The sequence below is a fragment of the Ursus americanus genome, chromosome 3 (genome assembly GCF_024610735.1).
Source record: "Ursus americanus isolate L20-20 chromosome 3, mUrsAme1.1.p, whole genome shotgun sequence".
Classification (NCBI taxonomy): domain Eukaryota; kingdom Metazoa; phylum Chordata; class Mammalia; order Carnivora; family Ursidae; genus Ursus; species Ursus americanus.
Window position 1 is genome coordinate 93,351,321 of NC_142129.1, and position 25,126 is coordinate 93,376,446.

Sequence of the window (25,126 nt, forward strand, 5' to 3'; positions counted from 1 at the left end):
AAGAAAGGAAATAATAAAGACTTGAAAAGAGAAAAATAGAATAAAGAATAGAAAAATCAATGAAATAAAAAGCTGAATCTTTGAAAAGATCAATATTAAGAAACTTTTAGCTAAACTCACCAAAAAGGAGAGAAGACATAAATCACTAAAACCAGATACGGAAGTAGGGACATTACTACTGATTTCACAGAAATAAAAAGAATTATAAGCGAATACTACAAATGATTGCACACCAACAAATTGCATCACCTAAACGAAAAAACTGATTTCCTGGAAACACAATCAACTGAATAATGAAGAAATAGAAAATCTGAACAGATCTATAACTAGACATTGAAGTAGTAATCAAAAAACCTCCCAACAAGGAAAAGCATGGACCAGATGGCTTCAATGGTGAATTCTACAAACCATTTAAATAGTAACATTAATCCTCTAACTCTTTGAAAAAATTAAAGAGCATGAGATCAACATTACACTTGATACTAAAGCCAAAGACCCTACAAGAAAGCTAGAGACCATTTCCATTATGAATATTGATAGAAAAGTCCTCAACAAAATAACTAGCAAACAGAATCCAGACAAAGGATTATATACAATGACAAAGTGGGATTTATTCCTGGAATGCAAGGATGGTGCCACATATGAAAATGGATCAGTGTAATATATTACATTAATACAATGAAGGCAGAAAAACTACATGATTATCTCAATGTATGCAGAAAAAGCATTTGATAAAATTCAACAACCTTCATGACAAAAACACTCAAACCAGGAGTGGATGGAAACCTCTTCAACACAATAAAGGCTGCATACAAAACCCTAGAGTTAACACCATAGTCAATGGTGAAAGCCTGCAAGTTTTTCCCTGAAATTAGAAACAAGAAAAAAATGCTCACTTTTGCCACTTCTGTTCAACACAGTACTGGAAGTCCTAGTCAGATCAATTAGGCAAGGAAAAGAAACAAAGGGCATCCAAATTGGAAAAGAAAAAGTAAAATTATCTCTGTAGATGACATGATCATATATGCACAAAGTCCCAAAAATTCCACATCCAAAAAAAATCAACAATAAAAAACCTATAATACCTAACAGATGAATTCAGCAAAGTTGCAAGTAGAAAAATCAACATGCAAAAATCAGTTGTGATGATGGCAGCAGGCCATGCACCTGCAGACGCCTGCAGCAGGCCTGTCCCTTTAAAGACCTCAGCAGTAAGTCCATCCATAGGCCCATCAGCCAGCACCCTCCGAATCTCTGACCACTCTTTGGAGAGGTCTTTCCCTACTTGAAACCAGCCAGTAAGAACTAGGAGGGGTGAGTCCTTCAAATGTACACCCACCGTCACTAGGCTAGAAAGATCATGAATAATGACACCACAAAGAAACCTAATAAAGGTAAAGAAACAGAAATCCATGAACTACTTGACAAAGAACTCAAAATAATTTTCTTAAAGAAGTTAAATGAAAGAACAAAAATAATTATCCCTGATGAACATAGGTGATAAATCCTCAACAAAATTCTAGCAAGCTGGATTAAACGCACATTGAAAGTACACCACGACTAGGTAAGATTTATCCCTGGGGTGCAAGGATGGTTCAAATTATGCAAATCAATCAATGTGAGACACCACATTAGCAGAATGAAGGATCAAAATCACATGATAATTGAAACAGATTCAGAAAAGCAGTTTACAAAACTCAACCCCCTTTCATGATAAAAACGCTCAATAAAATAGGTACAGTAGGAATTTAGCTTAACACAGTAGAGGCTGTTTACAAAAGTCCATAGCTAACCTTATACTCAGAGATGAAGAGCTAAAAGCTTACCCTCTAAAGTATGTAACAAGGCAAGAATGCCCACTCTTGCTTCTCCTATTCCACACAGTACTATAAGGCCTAGACAGGATAATTAAGTAAGAATAAATAAATAAATAAATAAATAAATAAATAAATAACATCCAAATCAGAAAGAAAGAAGTAAAATTACCTCTGTTTACAGAAGACATGATCTTCTACATAGAAAGACTAAAGATTACATACACACACATACACACACACTTGTTAGAATAAATGAATTCAGTAAAGTTGCAGGATACAAAAATCCACGTACAAAAATCAGTTGCATTTCTATACACAAACAATATATCCAAAAAGGAAATTAAGAAAACAGTCTTATTTACGATAGCATCAAAACCAACAAAATACTGGGACACCTGGGTGGCTCAGTCCATTGAGGATTTTCTTCCTCTGTCCCTCTCCCCTGCACGTGTGCTCTCTCTCCCACAATAAATAAATAAAACTTTTTAAAAAATTACTCAAAATTGGTCAAAGACCTAAACATTAAAATGATAAAATTCTTGGAAAAACATAGGGGAAAAGCTTCATGACATTGTATTTGGCAATGATTCTTTTGGATATGATACCAAAAGCACAGCAACAAAAGGAAAAACTTGATCAATTGGACTTCACCAAAATTTAAAAAAAATTCTTCATCAAAGGACATTAACAAAAGAGTGAAAAGACAACCCACAGAATGGGGAAGATATTTGCAAATCATATACCTAATAAAAGGATTAATATCCAAAATACATAAGGAACCCCTATAACTCAACCACAAAAAAATCCAAACAACCCAACTTAAAAATGGGCAAAGGGCTTGAACAGACATTTCTCCAAGGAAGATAAACTTATGGCAAATGAAAATATGCTCAACATCATTAGTCATTAAAGAAATGCAAATAAAAAACCACAGTGAGATACCACTTCCCACATACTAAAATGGCAATCAACAAACAACAGAAAATATCAAGTGTTGATGATGATGTGGAGAAATTGGGACCCTAGTACATTGTTGGTGGGAATGTAAGATGGTTCTACCACTGTGGAAAACAGTTTGGCAGTTGCTAAAAACGCTAAACATAGAAATACCATATGATCCAGCAATTCTGCTTTTTGGTATATATCCCAAAGAAGTGAAAGCAGGAACTCAAACAGATACTTACTTGTACACCAAGGTTCACAGTAGTAGGTATTCACAATGGTGAAAAGGTGAAAACAATCCAAATGCCCATCAACAACTGAATGGATAAACAAAATATGGTATAAACATAAAATGGAACATTATTCATTCATAAGAATTCTGACACACACTACAACAGAGATATGCCTAGAAAACACGCTTTGTGAAATAAGCCAGACACAAAAGGATATTCTGGGCTCCACTTGCATGAGGAACCTGGAGTAGGCAAACTAACAAACGGATACAGAAAGTGAATTAGGGGTTGCCAGGGGCTGGAGATGGGGGAATGGGGAGTTGCTTCTTAGTAGTTACAGAATCTCTGGAACGATAAAGTTTTAGAAATAGTGATGTCATGGTTGGACATCATGGGAATGTAATGAATGCCACGGAATTGTACACTTAGAATGATTACAATGGTAAGTTTTATGTTGTATACATTTTGCCAAGACAAAAAAAAATGTTTGAAGAGAATCTATTTAGAAATCTCAGAAATTTTAGGGGCGCCTGGGTGGCACAGCGGTTAAGTGTCTGCCTTCGGCTCAGGGCGTGATCCCGGCGTTATGGGATCGAGCCCCACATCAGGCTCCTCTGCTAGGAGCCTGCTTCTTCCTCTCCCACTCCCCCTGCTTGTGTTCCCTCTCTCGCTGGCTGTCTCTATCTCTGTCCAATAAATAAATAAAATCTTTTAAAAAAAAAAAAAAGAAATCTCAGAAATTTTAAAAATATATTGTTGAAATAAAAGGTCTGAAAGAGTGAATTTTAATTCAGAAAATGCAGGCTATATACCTAATTGGACCGTAATCCTAAAAACAACTTAAAACTTTGGATAATTATTTTAAAATTAGAATTATCAATCGGTAAGAAAGCTGGGGATCCTCTGGTCAGGTCATAGAAGCAAAGAGGTGAGCCTAGAGAGTGACGACCGCTTCCTTCTCTTGGGGGCCTTTGCCAGACCAGAGGACCTGCCTGTGGGATTTCACAGCTACAGGTGTCTGAGGAACAGAAAACAACCTTTAGGACCAATCCAAGGCAGGGGCTCTAAAAGAGCAGCCTCCTTCCCTTGGGTTGGGACTCCAGAGGGTCATACCCACGGTTTTGACAGTGAAATAGAAATAACTGGCCTCCACCCCAGAGAAGAGGTGACTGTCTCCAGTCTGGTTCAGGAGAGGATTACCCCTGAGAATATGGAAACCACAAGTGGCTCCTTCAAGTCTGCACAGCCTGAATTCACACCACCTGGGTAATCTGAAAACTGAGAACAACTTTAGAGTGATCCTGGGTTGGGAGTGCTTCCAGAGCCTGGCAGACACACACAAATTTCCTCTGGAAAAATCCACATTTATCCTGGGCATCAGGATAAATGTGGATTCAGGATAAATGGGCTTCAGAATTTATGAAGTAAAATTCCAAGAAAAATAAAATCCCAAAGAAAAATTCCAAATATACTTCCAGAGTCAAAAATAACACAAACGGAAACAAGGCACCATGAATGAGAAAAAAAAAAAAAATCAACTGGAACAGACCTTTAAGAATTTCAGTTAAATGGACTTATCAGACATAGACTTTACAATAATTATATTTAATACTTTAAAACAGATAAAAAATAGCCATGAAATATATACAAAAGAGGATGAGCTTGAAAAACAATCAAAATTTAGATAAAACAGAATTGAAAATACAAGCATGATGGATGGGTTTAATAGCAAATTAGACACACTGAAATTAGTGAAATGGAAAATAGAAATGAAAAGATTATCAGTAACGGAGCAAAAAGTCAAAGAGAAGGAAAATATGAAGAAGGGTTAAGAAACATAACAGATAAAGTCAGAAGGTCTAACATATATATAATTATGGACCCAGCTGGGAAAGGAGGAAAAACGGAGAAGCAATATCTGAAAAGATAGTTACTAAGAATTTTCCAAAACTGGTGAAAGATACCACCTTACAGCTTCAAAGGGCTAAGCAAATTAGTTATGTAACACCTGTTTACATAAGAGTGAAATGAATAAAACTAAGAGGATGTACTTTAGGTAAGAGGAAATTGGCAGATGGAAGATGTGGGCTGCGTGAAGTAATAAAGAGCATAGAAAATAGTAATTTAAACAAACATTGGCTTTAGAAACAATAATAGTGTATTGTGGGTTACATTTTTTAAAATTTTTAAAGCAAGAGTTGTAAGAAAAGTAATGGTCTCCCAAAGATACCCATATCCTAATCCCCATCGCCTATGAATACATCATGTCACATGGCAAAACAGCACAAGTCCATCATCTTCCAGTTCTGTAGGTTAGAAGGTGTCGGCAAGGCTGTTTCTTGCCATAGGCCCCTGGGGAAAATTCTGTTCCCTTACTTTTCCCAGTTTCTAGAGGTGGCCTATTGATCTCATCTCACGGCCCCCTCCTCATTCTTCAAATCCAGCAAACTTGCATCTCCTCATCTTTTCTTCTGCCTCCTGTCTACCTTCACGGACCCCCTAATGACATTACCCCTTCCCCTAATCCAGATAATTGTTTCATATTCAAGTCAGCCGATTACCAACCTTAATTCCATCTGCAACCTTAATTTTCCTTTGCCATCATCCAGTACTTGAGAAACATACACACAAAAAAACCCCATAAGCATAAAGAATACATGAAAAAAAAAGAACTTGACCTAACACACATATATAGAATATTACACTCAATATCTATAGACTATACATTCTTTCAAGTGCTCACACAACACTCATCCCCCTCCCCCCTTCCCTTCTGGTAACCATCAGGTTGTTCTCTATATAAAAGTCTATTTCTTGATTTCTCTCTCTCTTATTTTTTTCCCTTTATTTCTTAAATTCCACATATGAGTGAAATCATATGGTATTTGTCTTTCTCTGACTTATTTCAAAAAAGGTTTAGTATCCAGAATATACAAAGAACTTATACAACTCAACACCCAAAAAACAAATAATCCAATTTTTAAAATGGGCCAAAGACACGAACAGACATTTCTTCAAAGAAAATAGATGGCCAACAGACACATGAAATGACGCTCATCATCACTTATCATCAGAGATGTACAGGTTTATTTCTGAGCTGTTCTATTCCATTGGTCTAAATGTCTATCATATACCAACACCACACCATTTTGACTATTGTAGCTTTGTAGTAGGTTTTGAAATCAGAAACTATGAGTCCAGGTTTGATCTTTTTTTCAAGATTGCCTCAGCTATTCACTGTCCCTTGATATTCCACATAAATTTTAGAATGGAATGAAAAAAAAGTCACTGGGATTTTGATAGGAATGGCACTGAATATGTAGATCACTTTGGGTAATACATCTTAATGATATTGTCTTCCAGTCCATGAACATGGGATAGGTTTCCATTTTTCATTCATGTATGTCTTCTTTTCTTTCAGCAATGTTCTGAAGTTTTCGTTGTATGTCTTTCATCTCCTGGGTTAGGTTAATTCTTAAATATTTCATTCTTTGTTATGTTATTATAAATAGAATTGCTTTTATTTAATTAATCAATCAATTAATTAATTAATTATAGAAAGAGAGTGTGCGAGTGGTGGGGAGGGAGAGGGAGAGAGAGAATCCCAACCAGGCTCCACGCCCAGCACAGAGCCCAACACGGGACTCCATCTCATGACCCCTGGGATCACAACCTGAGCCCAAATCAAGAGTTGGATGCTTAACCAACTGAACCACCCAGGTGCCCCAAGAATTGCTTTCATAATTTCCTTTTCAGTTTGCTCATTGTTAGAGTATGGAATTGCAACTGGTTTCTGTATTTACTTTGTATCCTGCTACTTTGCTGAATTCATTTATTAAATAGTTTTGTAGCATCTTTAAGATCTTCCTATAAGATCGTATCATCTGCAGAGATTTTACTTCTTCCTTTCCACTTTGGATGCCTTTTATTTCTTTTTCTTGCCTAACTGCTCTAGCTAGAACTTCTATTACTATATTGTATAGAAGTAGTGAAAGTGGGCATCCTTGCCTTATTCCTATCTTAGAGGAAAAGTTTTCGGTCTTTCGCCATGGAGTGTTAAGTTTGCTGTGTTTTTCACGTATGGCTTTCATTACACAGCATTTATTACATTATTACATAGTTTCCTACTATTCCTAGTTTGTTGTGTTTATCATAAAAGGATGTTGAATTTGACAAATGCTTTCTCTGTATCAAATGAGATAATCATGTGTGTTCTCCCTTCATTTTATTGATGTGTTGCATCACATTGATTGATTTTCATAATTTGAACCATCTGTGCAAACCAGGGATAAATCCTGCTTGGTTGTGATTGTAAAATCCTCCTAAAATGCTGAATTGTTTACTAGTATTTTGTTGAGGATTTCTGCATCAATGGTCATCAGGAACATTGGTCTGTAGTTTTTGTCTGGCTTTGTCTGGCCAACAGAGTAAGCCAGCCTCATAGAATGAGTTACAAAGTGTACTCTTCAATTTCTTGGAAATGTTTGAAAAAGTATTCTTCTTTAAATGTTTGGTAGAATTCACCAGTGAAACCATCGGGACCAGCACTTTTCTTTGTTGGGAGATTTTTTTTTTATTACTGACTCAATCTTCTTACTAATAATAGGTCTATTCAGATTGTCTATTTCTTCATGATTTAGTCTTGGTAGGTTTTGTACTTCTAGACATCTGTCCATTTCATCTACATTATCCAATTTTTTAGCATACAATGTTCATGTACTCTCTTATAATCAGTTTTTATTTCTGTAGAATCAATACTAATGTCCCCACTTTCATTTCTGATTTTAGTAATTTGAGACTTCCTTTTCTCTTAGTCCATCTAGCTAAAGGCTTGTCAATTTTGTTGATCATTTCAAAGAACCGACTTTTGGTTTCATTGATTTTCTCTGCCATTTCTCTACACTCTATTTCATTGATCTCTGCTCTAATCTTTATTGTTTCTTTCCTTTTGCTAGCTGTGGCTTTAGCGTATTCTTCTTTCTCTAGTTCCTCAAGTTGTAAAGTTTTGTTGTTGTTTTGAGATCTTTCTTGTTTCTCATGTAGACATTTATAGCTATAAATTTCCCCCTTAGCACCACTTTGAATGCATCCTGTGAGTTTTGTATGTTGTTTTTGTTTTCTAAGTATTTTCAAATTTCCCTTGTGATTTCTTCTTCAATTGGTTGTTTAAAAGTGTAGGGGGGTTGTTTTTGTTTTTAAGATTTTATTTATTTATTTGAGAGAGAGAACAAACAGGGGGAGTGGCAGGCAGAGGGAGAAGCAGGCTCCCCACTGAGCAAGGAGCCCAATGTGGGACTTGATCTCAGGACCCTGAGATCTTGACCCGAGCTAAAGGCAGGCGCTCAACAGACTAAACCATCCAGGTGTCCCTAAAAGTGTTTTTACTGCCCAAAATTTTGTGTATTTTAGTTTGTTGTTGGCTTCTAACTTTACCCATTGTGGTCAGAGAAGACACTTTGGATTACAACTAACTTTTAAAATCAATTGAGTTAATTCGTGGCCCTCCATATGGTCTATCCAGGGAAATCTCACATGTACACTTGAGAAGAATGTATATGCTGTGTGGTTAGGTGGAGTGCTCTGTATGTGTCTGTTAGAACTAGTTGGTTTATTGTCTTACTTAAGTCCTTATTTCTTTATCTTCTGCCTGGTTGTTCTATTAGTTTGAGTGGGGTACTGAAGTCTCCAACCATTATGATAAAACTATTTCTCCCTTCAATTCTGTCACTTTTTGTTTCGTATATTTTGATAATCTATCATTAGGTGTATAAATGTTTATAATTACTATATCTTCTTGCTGTTAAAATGTTAGTTAACATGTAATGTCTTTTTCTCTTGTAAGCTTTTTTGATTTAAAGTCTATTTTTTCTGAAATTATAGTCTTTTGTGCTCTCTTTTTGTTACTTATTTGCATGGAATATCTTTCTCTCTTTTCACTTTCAAGTGGTCTGTATCTTTAGATCTCAAGTGAGTCTCTTGTAGACAGACATATAGTTTGATCTGCAAATCTCTGTTTTTTAATTGGAGAGTTTAATCCTTTTACATTTAAAGTAATTACTGATTTGGAGGCACTTACTACTGTCATTGTGCTATTTGTTTTCTATATGCTCTATTGCTTTTTTTGTTCCCTCTTTTTCTGCATCCCTATCTTCTTTTGTGTTTGATTTTTTGTAGCAAAATGTTTAAGTTCCTTCTTACTTTCCTTGTATGTATATTCTATAGCTATTTTCTTGTGGCTGCCATGGGGATTAACACTTAATATCCTAAAGTTGTAACATTCTAAATTGAATTTACAGCAGCTTAACTTCAATAATATACAAAACAGCTGCTCCTTTATATTGTCCCCAACCCTTCTGGTTGTTGACATTACCAAATCACATCTTTATACATTCTGTGCTCCAAAACATAAATTACTATTTTAAATGCGTCTCTTAAATTATGTAGAAAATACGATTTGGAGTTACAAATCAAAGTTACAGTAATAATTATATTAGTAATTAGGTTTTTTCTCATTTAAATGCATTAGTACCATAAATCCGATAGAAAAGAAAAAAGTGCAGTTACAAGCTATTATAATAACCCTAGCATTTATAATTGTCCATGTATTTATTTTTACTGAGATCTTTATTTCTCCTCATGGCTTCAGGTTAATGTCTAGTGTCCTTTCACTTTGCAGGACTCCCTTAAGCATTTCTTGCAGGGCAGTTCTAGTGGTCACAAACTCCCTCAATTTTTGTTTCTCTAGTAATGTCTTGATTTCTCCCTCGCTTTTGAAGGACAGTTTTGCTGGACATAGGATTCTTGATTGATTTTTTTTTCCTTTGAGCACTTAGAATATACCTGCCCATTGTCTTCTAGCTTCCAAAGTTTCTGACTAAAAAAAAAAAAAATCTCTGGATGATCCCTGATCACTTGTTTGTGACAACCGTCTTCTCTTGCTGCTTTCAAGGTTAGCCCTTTCTCTTGGGCTTTTGAAAGTCTGACTATAATGTGTCTTGGAGTGGGTCTTTTTGAGTTCATCTTAGTTGGAGTTTGTTGAGCTTCTTGGATGTTTATATTCATGTCTTTCTTCAAATCTGGGAAGCTTTCAGCCATCATTTCATTAAATATTCTCTCTTCCTCCCCCTCCGCCATTCTTCTTCTTCTTCTTCAAGACTCCCACAGTGCGTATATTGGTGCTCTTGGTGGTTTCCCATAGACATCTAATTGTGTTTGCTATTTTTCATCTTTATCTATTCCTGAACCTCAATAATTTCCATTGTCTTTTCTTAAAGTACTGATTTATGTTCTGCCAGCTCAAATCTGCCTTTGACTCCTTGTGATTTTTTTTAATCTCAGTTATTGTACGTTTCAGCTCCAGAATTTCATTTTGATTTCTTTTTAGATTTTCCATCTCTTAATTGATACTTGCATTTTGTTCTCACATTGTTTCCTTGACTTTCTCCACATCTTCCTTCAGTTCTTTTAGCATCTTTAAGAACATTATTGTGAGGTTTTTGCCTAATATATCTTCCAATAAGTCTTTTTCAGGAACAGGTTCTGTTGTGTTTTTTTCTTCCTTTGAATGAGTAATACTTTCCTGTCTCCTTGCCTGGTGGTATTTTGTTGCACACTGGACATTTGAATCTAATAATGTGATAACTCTGAAAATCAGATTCTTTCCCTTCCCCAGGGTTTGCTGGGTTTTGTTATTTTTGTTTATTTTTTATTGTTATATTCATTCTGTGCCCAGGATAAGCCCAAGGTATAGATTTAACATCTCCTTCTTCCCTTGGGCATGCACAATCGCTTTCTAATTTTCCCTGTATATGCAGGTGTTTTTGAATACCTTAGTCTTTAATGCCTGGTTCCCCACCTCTCTCTCCTCTCTTTCTCTCTCTCTCTCTCTCTCTCTCTCTCTCTCTCTCTCTCTCTCTCTCACACACACACACACAGCAAAAAATGAAGGATGAAGGGGGGGGGCATTGGCTCTTTAAATATCCTATAAGACACTTGAGCCAGATGGGGAAGGTGCAATAAAATGGTTCCCTGCCTCTTTGCACCTCTGTGTTCAGAAGCAGCAATCAGTGATCAGATGAAAGATCCCTGATATTTTGAGAGCAGAATCCTTCTTGCTTGCTTGGCTACCACAAGTTGTGTGCAAGTTGGTCCAGGAACACAGCTGCCTGCCAAGTGGCTGGGGGTTGGCAATGTGTAGCTATTACCATTCTAGAACCGAAATCAAGTACTTTCCTATCCAAACCTTCCCCTGAAAGTTGCAAGCCTTCAAAAGACTCCAGAGTTCCAAAACAGTTACATCAGATGATTCTGCCAGTACAATTGTCCAGACAGAGAAACAAATTGCTGGTGCTTTTGACTCCACCATCTTCCTAGAATCCTCCTTAGTCTTTTGTTGTTGGTGGTGGTGGTGGTCTTTTCAAGAAACAATTTCAAAAACTTGTTTTTCTATTCTATATTTTGTTCATCTCTGATCTTTACCATTTCTTTCTTTCTGCTAGCTTTGGGTTTAATTTCTCCACTTCTGAAGGACAGTTTTGGTGGATATAGGATTCTTGGCAGAGTTTTTTTTTTTCCCCCTTTCACCACTTTGAATATGATAGCCCACTGACTTCTGGCCTCCAAAGTTTCAGGTGAGGAATCTGGTGATAGTCTTATTGAACATCCTTTTAATGTAATGAGTCACATCTCTCTTGCTGCTTTCAAGATTCTCTCTTTTTTTGTTTTTAACAATTTAAGTGCCTCCATGTGGGTCTCTCTGAATTCATCTTACTTTGAGCTTATTAAGGTTCTTGGATATTTATATTCAAGTCTTTCTTCAAATTTGGGAAGTCTTCAGGCATTATTTCTTCAAATAATCTCTCTGCCCCTCTCTCTCTTCTTCTGGGACTTCCACAATGAACATTAATCCTCTAGAAGGTCTCCCACAGTTTCCTTTGGTTTTGTTCTTTTTCTTCAATCTTTATTCTTTCCTTTTCTCAGACTTAATCATTTCAATGATCTTTTCTAGGTCACTGATTCTTCTGCATGCTCATATGTGCCTTTGAATCTCTCTAGTGAATTCTTCACTTAAGTTCTTCTACTTCTCAGCTCCAGAATTTCTTTGTGATGTGTTGATATTTCCACTTTGCTCATATATCATTTTCTTGACTTTCTCCACATCCTTTAGTTTTTCGAGCATCTTTAACACAGTTTTTCAAAGTCATTCTCTAGTAGATTTGCCATCTGGCCTTTGTCACTGGACATTGTCTGTTGTCTTGTTCTTTGAAATTGGCATACTTCCCTGTTTCCTTATGTGTCTTGTGATTTTTTTTCCTGAAAACTTGGATGTTTGAATCTGATAATATATTAAGCCTGGAAATCAGATTCTCCCCTTTCCCTAGGATTTTCTTTTGGGTTTTGGGGGTTTTGTTTTTGTTTTTGTCTTTGTTTAATTGTTGTAGAGTATCTCTGTGCCAGAAATCAGTCTGAGGTGTAAACGTAGTGCCTTCTCAGTTCTTTCTGAGGGTTAGCTTTTCCCTAGGCATGCACAATGACTTCCTAAATTCCCCTGTATGTGTGGTCACTTTGGAATCACCTAGTCCTTAAACGTCTGGCTCCAAAAATGAAAAAAAGAGATAAAGGTGTGGGGTGGGGAGGTGCCAGCTCTTTAAATCTCCTGGAAGCCACTTCAGCTGTAGGGCAAAGTACTTGAAACAATGGGAGAGGTGCAGCAATGGCTGCCTGCTCCTGTATCTGCACTTCTATGATCAGGAGCAGGAAGAGAAAACAGATTCCTAATCTTTGGAGGACAGGGTCCATATTGTCCACCCTGGCTCAACTAGATTTTTAGCTGCTCCTGGAACAAATGCATAACCGATTGCCATTGAGCTGAAGATGGGGGATGGGTCACCACTGGTGAAACTGACCAAAATTAACTGCACTCTACCATTCAAGTCTTCTTCAGGAAGTTGCAAATCTTTTTTTTAAGATTATTTAATTAATTTATTTATCTGACAGAGAGAGAGAGAGCACAAGCAAGGGGAGCAGCATGCAGAGGGAGAGAGAGAAACAGACTCCCCACTGAGCAGGGAGCCTGATGAGGGGCTTGATCCCAGAACCCTGGGATCACGACCTGAGCCGAAGGCAGATGCTTAATGTACTGAGCCACCCAGGTGCCTCAAGGAAGTTGCAAATCTTTGAAGAAACTATGGAGTTTCAACATAATTAAATCAAGCAGATTCTGCCAGGACAATTGTCTAAGCAGGAAGACAGATTTCTGTGTTTTCTACTCTGTCATCTTCCCCATATCTCATAACTTTTTATATATTGCTGAATTTTACTTATTAATGTTTCATTGAGGATTTTTGCATCTGAATTCATGAGCTATATTAATTTGTAGTTTTCCTTTTTTGGATGGTCTTTGTATGGTTTGGGTATAACACTGACCTCATAAAATGAGTTGGGAAATTTCTCCTTTTCTGTTTTCTGGAAGATAATGTTTAGAATTTGTTCTGTAAATGTTTGGTGGAATTCTCCACTGAAAACATGATTCTTTTTTGGATTTCTTTTTTAAGATTTTATTTATTTATTTATTTATTTATTTATTTATTTATTTATTTGACAGAGAGAGAGACAGCCAGCGAGAGAGGGAACACAAGCAGGGGGAGTGGGAGAGGAAGAAGCAGAGTCCCGGTGGAGAAGCCCAATATGGGGCTCCATCTCAGGACTCTGGGATCACGCCCTGAGCCAAAGGCAGACGCTTAACAACTAAACCACCCAGGTGCCCCGCTTTTTTGGATGTTTTAAAATTAAAATTTCAATTTCTCTATTTATAGAACTATACAAATTATCTTTCATATTGGATGATTTCTGAGAAATTAGTCCATTAAGTTGTCAACCTTATATATGTATAGTTATATTTCCTTATTATACTTTTGATGTCTACAAGATCTGTAGTGATATCACATTTCATTCCTGCCTGGAAATTTGTGTCATCCTTTTTTCTTTGTCTTATCAAAGGTTTGTCAATATTATTGATTTTTTCAAAGAACTATCTTTTATTTTCTCCACTGTTTTTATCTTTTCAATTTCATTGATTGATTTTCTTGTCTCCTTCCTTCTGCACCTCCAGGTTTATCTTGCTCTTCTTTTTATAGGATCTTAAATTGAAAAGTTAGATTATTTCCCTGAGACCTACTCTCTTTCTAATGTAAGAATTTGGTGCTATAAGATTTCCTGCTAGCACTACATTCGCTACATATTCACTACATATTTTGGTATGTTTTGCTTTCATTTTCATTCAGTCCAATATGCGCTTTTTTATTATCCTTTGAGACTTCTTTAACTCATAAATTATTTAGCAAATTGTTGTTTATTTTCCAACTGTTCCAAGATTTTCCTGTTATCTGTTACTGATTTCTAGTTGATTCCATTGTGGTGAGAACACACACAGTATGATTTCAATTATTTTAAATATGTTGAATTTTGTTTTGTGGCCCTATTGTGGTAAATGGTCTATCTTGGTAAACTGTCCGTGAGAACTTGAAACGAACGCCTATTCTGCTATTGAGGTATTGTGTGTGTTGGACCCTGTTGATTGATAGTACCATTGAGTTATTATATGTCCTTGCTGATTTTCTGGGTACTTTAATCAGTTGATGAAAGAGGGGTGTTGATGTCTCCAATATAATCATGGATTTGTCTATTTCTCCTCTCAGGTCTATATTTGCTTTACATGTTTTACAGCTCTGTTGTTTAGTGCATATGAATTTAGGATTGCTATGTCTTGATAGCCTGACCCTTTTTATCATTATGAAATGCTCCTCTCTGTCCCTGTAATTTTCTTTGCTCTGGAATCTACCTCAGAATACTACTGCTTTCTTTTGATTATTGTCTGCATTGCACATCTTTTTCCATCTTTTTATTTTCAGCCTACCTATACCATTAGTTTTGAACTGAGTTTTCTTTGTGGGGACTATATATTTTTGTCCACTCTGTCCCTCTCTCATAATCAGCATATTCTGACATTTACATTTAATGTAATTATTGATATACTAGGACTTCAGTGGGGATTTTGTTTCATTTTTTTTTTCTGTTTCTTTCCTCTGTTCTTCATCTGCCTTTTCTTTTTCTGCCTTCCTTGTACCTTTTGTTAGAATTCCATTTTGTTCTATAAATAGTGCTTTTGAAATTTTCTCTTTGACTAGACATTTAGTGATTGCTCTCTGGGTTTTATATTACACATGCTTTTCATAGCACTCTGGTGTTGACATTTTACCAGTTCAAGTGAAATGTAAAAACATTACAATCCTTTAAGTTCCTTTATCCCCTGTCATTTATAATAAAGTTGTCCTAAAGATTCCCCCTGTATGCTTTGAGACCCATATCAGACAACGTTACAATTTTTGCCTCAACCATCCAATTTAATTTAGAAAATTCGACGAGAAAAAAAAATCCCATCGTGTTAACTTACATATTTACTCTTTCTACTGTTTTATAATCCCTTCCTTATGTTTCAAGATTCCTTCTTTTATCATCTCCTTTCAAACTGAAGAAGTGCCTTTAGCCTTTTTTCTTTTCTTTTCTTTTCTTTCTTTCTTTCTTTCTTTCTTTCTTTCTTTCTTTCTTTTTTGAATGGGTAGATCTGCTGGTGACAAAATCCTCTTAGTTTTCCTTCATCAGAGAATGCCTTGATTTCCACTTTATTCCAGAAGAATATTTTCACTGGATAGAGAATTCTGAGTTACAGTTCTTTGTTTTCACACTTGAAAATACCATACCACTTTCTTTTCTGGCCTTCTTGGATTTTGGTAAAAATTCTGTTATAATTTGGATTGTTTTCCATATATTATTTTTTTTTCAAGATACTTTGTCTTTGGTTTTCAGAATTTTGACTATGAAGCATCTTGGCATGGTCTTTTTTGAGGTATATCCTATTTGGACACCATAGACTGGGGAGCTTACAAACAACAGAGATTTCTTTCTCACAGTTCCAGGTTGTTGGCCTCCTCTGACATCACACAAGCACAAGAAGGAAGACCCCACCTTATTATAGTCAACTGAAGATGAAAATCCACCACCCTGGCTGCAAGAATGTGATAGTTAATTTTATATGTCAACTTGACTGGGACACAAAATGCCCAGGCAGCTGGTTAAAGATTATTTCTGAGTGCATCTGTAAGGGTGTTTCCAGAAGAGATTTGCCTTTGAATTGATGGACTGAATAAAACAGATGATCCTCCCCAATGTGGATGGTAATATCCAATCTGTTGAGGGCCTGAACAGAACAAAAAAGTGGAGGAAAGTTAAATTGGCTCTCTGCCTAAATGCTTGAGCTAAGACATCAATCTTAGTGCTCCTGGTTTTCAGGCCTTCAGACACAGACTGGAATCCACACCACCAGTTCTCCAGTGCTCAGCCTTCAAACCACACCACCAGCTCTCCTGGGTCTCCAGTTTGTACAGAGCCAATCATTGGATTTCTCAGCCTCCATATTCCCATAAGCCAGTATCTTATAATAAATATATCTCCCTTTTCCCACCCCCCACCCTAGTTTCTCTAAAGAACACCAATACAGAGGGTGAGGAATGCCTTGTAACTGCTCCCCATGTGGCCTTCACTGTGAGACAGAAAAGGTATCATCACTGTGGGGGGCATGACAATCCCATCTCCTCTGGGCCTCCTCTGACATCACCCCAGCAAGGAAGGAGGATTGCCTCTTTACAACATGGCTATCATCAAAGTCTAGGCTCCCCACTTAACCTTTGCTAATGCGGATGGAGCCCCATTTTGTTCCATGGTGTTTGGCTATAGCAAAGCAGTTATTGCCTATAAGTTTTCTGTGTTGCTAAGTTGCCCCTTTCCTGGTCCTTGGGTGAAAGAGAACAGGAATCTGTTGGGGCTTCCCCCCTCCCCAAACTCCCACTGGTATTTCCAGGTTGTTGGCTTCTCCAGCACCAAACCCAGGATGTATTAAGTAAAAAGAGAACTCGCTGTCATGTCATTTTCAGATCCCAAGATCCCTTCCCAAGTCTGCCATCTTCTCTCCACACTTCAGAGTTTCCTCATGGTTTGATAAAGTCCAATTTATTGATTTTTTTCTTGTATAGCTCATGCCTAAGTTATAGTTAAAATATCTTTGTTATACCCAAGGTCACAAAGATTTTCTGTGTTTTTTTTTCTAGAAGTTTTATAGTTCTAACTTAATTTAACAATTAGGTCTATGTTCCATTTTTATGTGAGGTAAAGTTGAGATTATTTTTTATGCATCTATCTAATTGTTCCAGAGCCATTCTCCATCAAATTGTTCTGGCGTCCATCTTAGTCCATTTGAGTTGCTGTAACAGAATACCATAGATTGGGGAGCTTATAAACAACAGAGATTTCTCAAAGTTCCAGAGGCTGGGAAGTCCCAGATCAAGGCACGAGCAGATTTAGTATCTGTAGGGTCCACTTCCTAATTTATAGATGACTGTTTTTTTTTTTGCTGTATCCTCACATGACAGAAGGGACAAAGGAACTCCCTAGAGTCTCTTTTTTATAAGGACACTGATCCCACTCAGGAGGGCTCTGCACTCATGACCTAATTAATTGAAAAGTGCCCCACCTCCTAATACCATATGACCTTAGAGATTAGGATTTAACATACAACATTTAGGTGGACACATTCAGTCTATGGCAGCACCTTTCTGAAAATCAACATGTGGGTTTATTTCTGTACTCTCTATTCTTTTTTCATTTTCATATTTCATCTTCTATTCTTTCATTATTTCAAGATAACTTGGCTATCTTTATGTCAACACATCTTCTTCATTGCATAGCTTTATAATATATCTTGCGATCATATAGCTTGAGTCCTCCCACTTTTTTTCCGCAAAGTTGGTCTTCCCATTCTGAGTCCTTGGTGTATCCATATAAACTTCAGAATCAACCTGCAAATTTCTACCAAAAAAGCCTGCTGGGATTTTTTTTTAAGATTTTATTTACTTATTTGAGAGAGAGAAAGAGCACGAGCAGGGGGATGGGGAGAGGAAGAAGCAGACTCCCCGCTGAGCAGGGAGCCTGATGTGGGGCTCGATCCCAGGACCCTGAGATCATGACCTGAGCTGAAGTCAGACACTTAACTGACTGAGCCACCCAGGCACCCCAGCTGAGATTTTGATTTTCATTACATTGAATATTCTGACTAATTCAGGAAGAACTGATATCTTAACAACATTGAGTCTTCCAACCCATGAACACAGCCTATCTTGTCATTACTTTGACCTTTAATTTCTCTGAGCAATGTTTGGTAGCTTTCAGTGTAAAGGTCTTCCATATCTTTTCTCAAGTTTATTCAGAAGCATTTAATATTTTTCATAGTACTGTATATGGCATTAAAATGTTTTTTCAATTTCTGATTGTTGCTAGCACATAGACATACAATTAATGTCTATAGATGATTTTGCATCTGTAACAGCTAAAGTGTTAATAGTTCTAGAAGCTTTTTGTAATCTCCCTCAGATCTTCTGTACAGACAAGCATGTGGTCTGTGAATAAAAACATTTTTATTTCTTTCCACTGTCTGCATTTTATTTATTTTCCTTGCTTTATAGAAATGGCTATAACATCCAGTACACCATTGGATAGTAGTAAGGTTGTAGGATGATCTTGGGGACTACTGGACTGAGGGCCTTAGTTTTTCACTAGCTGTTGCTGAAAGGCCTCTCTCAGTTCCTTGGCACAGGGGCCTGTCCATAGGGCAGCTCACAATATGGTAGCTAGCTTCCATCAAAGCAAGGGAGTGAGGCGGCAAGGAAGCAAGAGAAGGAGACAGCAAGAGAGGCTGCCTAAGATGGAAGCCAGTCTTTTTCTTACCCTAATCTCAGAAATGACATCCCATCACCTTTTCTATTCACGAAACATCACTAAATCCAGCCCACACTCAAGGAGAAGAGATTACACAAGGGCCTGAATACCAGGAGGTGGGAATTGTTGGGGGCTATCTTAGAGGCTCGCTACAACAAGCTCTCAATGGCCAAATCAGGGACAATTTGAGCAACATAATAAATAATGACACTAACAGATTGAAATCAATAGAATAAAAATCCATGAGTCCATGCTGATATAAATAAAACAACTGAAAAAGTAAATTTAAAAACTGGGGAGAAAAGGGGTGCCTGGCTGGCTCAGTCAGTGGAGCATATGACTCTTGATCTCAGGGTCATGAGTTTGAGCCCCACACTGGGTATAAAGATTACTTAAAAAAATAAAACAAAAAATTATAGACAAATAATAAAAATGGGGGAGAAAAGACAGCTCTTCCTTACAGCAGAATTCCATTTAATAAATGTAGAAAGAGGGGCACCCAGGTGGCTCAGTTCGTAGAGCATCTGCCTTCAGCTCAGGTCATGACCCTGGAGTCCTGGCATCTAGCCCCACATCAGGCTCCCTGCTCAGCGGGGAGTCTGCTTCTCTCTCTGCCCCTCACCCGGCTCACGCTCTCTTGCACATGCTCTCTCTTTCTCTCTCTCAAATAAATAAATAAAATCTAAAAATAAAAAATAAAAAAATAAAAATAAATGTAGAAAGAGAACTAGAAATAAAAACACAGGTAAACACCACAGTAATAATTGCTGGAGGTAAGACTGTAACCTAAAATTAGTGGATGAAAGTGTGGTAAAAAAACTTCCACATAGTCTCAGCATTTCTCCCCACAAGCTATTTGTTAATTTAAAAAGAAAAAAAATTAACTTTACAATTACAATATCAACCTAACAAACTGATCAGACTTAATTAGTAATAAAACTTATCAATGTCATGTACCCTCTGATACGATCACTGAGGACACAGCATCAGTTCTGTAACAGTCTTGCCAAAAATGTATAACCTGAATCTCATCAATCAGAAAATCCAAACTGAAGGACATTCTACAAAATAACTTTCCCATGCTTTTCAAAAATGACAAGGTCATCAAAGACCAAAAAAAGACTAGAATTTCTGCAGAAGGCTAAGAGATAGGATAAACAAATGCAACATGGTATTTGTTTATCCTATCAGACAATAATTGGACAATTGATGAAATCTGAATGAAGTCTGTAAATTAGCTAATAGTTTTGCACAGATGTTAATTTTCTGGATTAGCTAATTGTATTAGTTACATAATATGCTAACATTAGGATAAGCAGGGTGAGTGAACAAGAACTATGTATTGTTGTTGTTGTCATATTTTTTTTTAAAGATTTTATTTATTTATTCAATAGAGAGAGACAGCCAGCGAGAGAGGGAACACAAGCAGGGGGAGTGGGAGAGGAAGAAGCAGGCTCATAGTGGAAGAGCCTGATGTGGGGCTCAATCCTGTAACGCCGGGATCATGCCCTGAGCCGAAGGCAGACGCTTAACCGCTGTGCCACCCAGGCACCCCTGTTGTTGTCATATTTTAAACAGCTTTACAGAGATACAATTTGCCACCCATATACATATAATTTACATACATTTTAGCAATCACTCTCTATTCCCCCCTCCCAGCCCTAGGCAACCACTAATCCACTTTCTGTCTCTACAGAGCTGCCTATTCTGGACAATTGATGTAAGTGGCATCATACAGTATGCAGTCTCGTGAATGGTCTCTCATTTACCGTATTTCCAAGCTTCATCCATTGTTATGTCGCAAAAGATGGAAGTCCTAAACCCCAGGCCCTGTGAATGTGACTTATTTGAAAATTGGATGTCTACAGATGTCAAGGTATGATGAGGTCATTAGGGTGGGCTCCAAACTCACGGACTCCTTATAAAAAGGAGAAATTTGGACACATAGACACATGTAGGGGTAAGACAATGTCAAGACACAGGGAGAACACCATCTGCAGGCCAAGAACGCCTGAGGCTACCAGAAGCTGGTAGAGAGGCACAGTCCTCACAGCCCTAAGAAGGAACCAACCCTGCCAATACCTTGATTTTAGACTTCTAGCCTCCAAAACTGTGAGACAATAAGTTCTGTTCAGCTGCCCGGTTTGTGGTGCATTGTCACAGCAACCCCAGCATCTAGCATATCCACGTTGTGGCACACATCAGTTCTTCATTTTTTATTGCCGAAAGTATTCCATTGAGTGGATATATCACATTTTATCCCTTCAACATGTGGGCTGTTTCGACCTTTTGGCTAGCATGAATACTGCTACTATACACATTTTTGTACAAGTTTCTGTGTGGGCATTAATTCTTTATTTCCTTTCATTCCTCCTGGGTATACACCTAAGAATGGAATTGCTAGGTCATATAATTCTATGCTTAAGGAACTTAAGCAACTGCCAGACTGTTTTCCAAAGCAGTAGCACCGGCTTACATTTCCACCAGGATTGTATGAGGGCTCCAACTTCTCCATATCCTTTCCAACATTTGTTACTGTCTGTCCTGATTAGAGCCACCCTTGCGGGTGTGAAGCACTATCTCACTGTGGCTGCAACTCTGCATTTCTCTCATGACTAAGGACACTGAGCTTTTTTGCTGCTTATTGGCCATTTCCTTATCTTCTTTGAGGAAGTGTGTATTCAAATCTTTTGCCCAGTTTTTAATTAGTTTGCCTTTTTTATTGCGTTGTAAGAGTTCTTATATATTCTGAATACCAGACCCTTATCAAATATATACTTTGCAAATATTTCCTCTTATTCTGTGGGTTGTCTTTTTGTTTTCTCATGGAGCTATTTGCAACCCCAAAGTTTTAAATTTTTATGAAGTCCAATTTATCAATTTTTAAATCTTTTACTGTATTTGCAACACTTCCATACATCGAAAATTATACGGAAGACTGAGAACAAAATAAACAATCAAAATAAAAAGATGATGTACAAAATAGGCAGTGATCAAAATAAAAAAACTATAAAAATTTATGTAAAAAGTCTAAAATAATATGCGCTAAATTACCAACAGGACGTAGAAATGGATTTTCATTTGCTATTCAACACAATTGTTTCTTTTTTCCAATTATACAACTGATGCAAATCCTCTACGGAAATTTCGGAATTAATTGCGATCATTAGCAAACTCACCATCCAGATAGCCATTGTTTTCATGGAGGTTTCTAGTCTTACACAAATATATAACTATTTATAAACACTTGGGATCATTTATTTTATAGGAGGAGAGCCACGTAACAACTTATGGACTAAGAAATCTATATGCAGAGACAGCAGGGAGAGATGCTCAAGCAGGGCTGCCCAGGCGGGTGAGGCCTCAGCTGGCTTTGGAAGGTGAGTGATGGCTCTGCCTCAGGGGAGGGAGGGACTTCTCCCGGCAGAAGGTGGCCCAGAGTAAGGAAGGTAATAGGGGGAGTGACGGAAACTCGGAAACTCTCGACTGTAAGCCAGACTGACCATGCTCGATTTTGAAGAACCTTAGATGACGGCGTACTCCTCCCCGCAGGCCGCGGGGCGTCCCTGCAGAGTGCCCGGCAAGGGTGCATCTTGATTAATTTACATGTTATTAAAGAGACAGCTCAGTAACGAAAGAACTGAGTGGGCCAGGGATACGGCTGGGGGGCCGGGGCAATGTCTGCAACACACTTTGTATTCTGAGGACGCACACACGGGTGACCCCATGTCCTGCTGGACCAGGGTGTCGCAAATGTCCTAGGGTCAGTACACTGCACGTCCTTTCACTCAAAACTAAGTTTATGGTGTATGACTGGCTCAGTCGTAGAGCGTGAGACTCTTGATCTTGGGGTGGTGAGTTCGAGCCCACCTTGGGTGTGGGGATGACTTAAAACAGGAAAATCTTAGAAACACATACAAACTGCCTAAGTGTGGAGGGAAAAGTATTCTCCCCTACCCGCGCACACACTAGAACCCGCACAATTCTCCCCTCCACTGCGGGAGGCCCTGACACTCTGTCTCTCTCTCATTCCTCAGATGTGGGCTGCATCCCTCACACCGCGCCCGCGGCACCCGGTGGGCTCCTGGCGTGGACCCGGGTGCCCGCACGTCTCGCGGCGGGAAGGAGGACGAAGTCTGGCACAGCTGGGGTTCAGGCCGCGGCTCCGAGCCCTGGCGGGGCAGCCATGTCCCCCGAGGCCCATGGCCGAAGGTGTGCGCGCATCTCCGCCAGCAAAGAACACGCGCGGGCGGCGGTACTTACAGAACCACGGCCCTCGGGACTGCCCCATAGCCTGGGAGCGAGCCCAGCGGGCGAACACAGGCCACGGCCACCCCGCGCCCTCGCAGATCCGAGGCTCAGGCCTGCTGCGGGCGGGAGACAGCGGACTGTGAGGCGCTCCACCTCGCCAGCTGCGCCCGGCTCGCCGGCGCAGGTCCTACAGCGCCCCGCGGTGCGCACGCGCAGACCGCCGGTCCCCGGAGAACGCAGCGACTAACAACCTCGAGGATGCCCGGCGGAACTGCCGCTGCGCTGCCTTAAAAGGGCACGACAAGCAGGGGCGTCACGTGGGACTTTCGTCGCGCGGGGCGGGGCCTGAGGGCGGGGTCCGATGAACGGAGGGGCGGGGCCAGATGGGGCGGTGCGGGGGCGGAGTCATATGGGAGGCGGGGCGAGGCCTGAGGGAGGGGTCCGATGGGGCGGGGCGGATCCTGGTGTGGGCGGGGTCAGCTGTGCGGTGGGGCGGGGTCTGATGGGCGGAGGGGCGGAGCTAAGGGAAGGGGGTGGGTCATGCTGGGCGGGGTCGGATGGGCAATGGGCGGGGCCTCTCGCCCGCGGTCCTGGTTGACACCCTGCGGAGCCTGAGTTTCTGACCGGGTTCCCCGGACCGCGACACGGCGGGAGTCCCTGAGCAAGGAGCGCTTACCCTTGTCGGGGTGTCTGCAGGGCTGGCAGAGGAATCGAGATTGAAGCTGGGACGTAAGGAGAAGTGGGAATTCTGCAGGTGGAGAAAGGGACACGGATGCTCTTGGCCACAGGGAGCCCGCGTGGCTCGGCGTGGGGCGGGGAGAGGACGGCGGGGGCTTAGCGGGTGGCTGTGGCCGGGATGGGCGTGGTTTGGCGGGACTGACCTTCGGGGCAGTGGTGGGATCGCTGTCTTAGCCCACAGGTAACCGGGAGTCCTCGTGGATGAACTACAATCCGGAACGCGTACAACAGGAGAATTTCTAACTCCGCCACCTCACCGTTGGTTGTCTAGCATATCTGCTACCAGTCTTTCCTCTACTTTAAAAAAAACAATAATTGTACTGTATTTTGTATCCCACTTTTTCTCACAGCATTAAACGTGGCCATTCTCCATGTTGTGAAATAGTATTCATAACTAATTTTTATGTTAACATGGCATAAGTACCTGACCAGTGACTTATCTGACCATTACCTGTAGTAACTAAGGCCAGCTCGGGGGTCTTCCTTTACTGATTCCTTTCAGGGGAGTTCTCACTCGTTTTAGGACTTGGGTTCCCAGGGGCGCCTGGGTGGCTCAGTCGTTAAGCGGCTGCCTTAGGCTCAGGGCGTGATCTCGGCCTTCTGGGATCCACGGGCTCCTCCCCTGGGAGCCTGCTTCTTCCTCTCCCACTCCCCCTGCTTGTGTTCTCTCTCTCACTGCCTGTCTCTCTCTCTCTCTGTGTGTCAAATAAATAAATAAAAACTTAAATTAAAAAAAAAAAAAAAGGACTTGAGTTCCCTGTATCTGTGGCTTCCACATTATTCTCACGGTCTATACTGGTTCCTCCCAGTTCCCTGTTTACAGATCTCATCCTCCTCCATGTTCCAAACTGTAGGACACTGCTTATCTCCCCCACCCTGTTCCCAGCCCTCCGACTGAACTTCTGTTTCCACACTTAGGCAACGACCTTGCCATCCACCCAGTTGCCCACCCAGATCCCGTCCCTCTCTTTCACCACATGCCCTTCCTCAAGTCCTGTCCATTCCACCTCTGTCACGTCCTCCAAGTCCTGCTCCTGCTTCGGTGTCCCATCCCACAGTCACTCACCTGAGCCAAGTCTTTGGGGGATGTTCACAGTACCCTCCATGCCCCCTCCCACTCCAGCAACATTGCAGCCACAGGTGTCTTTTTGTAACAGATCGCAGTATGTGATTCACCGGCTTCCAAGTCCTAGGATGACAGATGACCCCTTTCAGAGAATAATGGGCCAAAAACATTCCTTTTTGGAGAACTGTGTGTAAGAAATTAGTCATACGCTTAGAGACCCTGTAATTCCATCTGTGGCAATCAAACCTAAGCTC

General features: G+C 39.6%; 1 protein-coding gene across 1 annotated transcript in view; it reads right to left on the reverse strand.

The window, feature by feature from the left end:
• The window catches only part of URGCP (upregulator of cell proliferation), a 54,526-nt gene extending 31,214 nt beyond the window's left edge, over positions 1 to 23,312 (reverse strand). The window contains exons 1-2 of the mRNA XM_045793523.2: positions 23,081 to 23,312; positions 3,002 to 3,076 (exon numbers count right to left, since the gene is read on the reverse strand). The gene's annotated coding sequence lies outside the window, so the exon portion shown is untranslated. The remainder of the gene's footprint in view (positions 1 to 3,001; positions 3,077 to 23,080) is intronic.
• Positions 23,313 to 25,126: the final 1,814 nt, after the last annotated feature.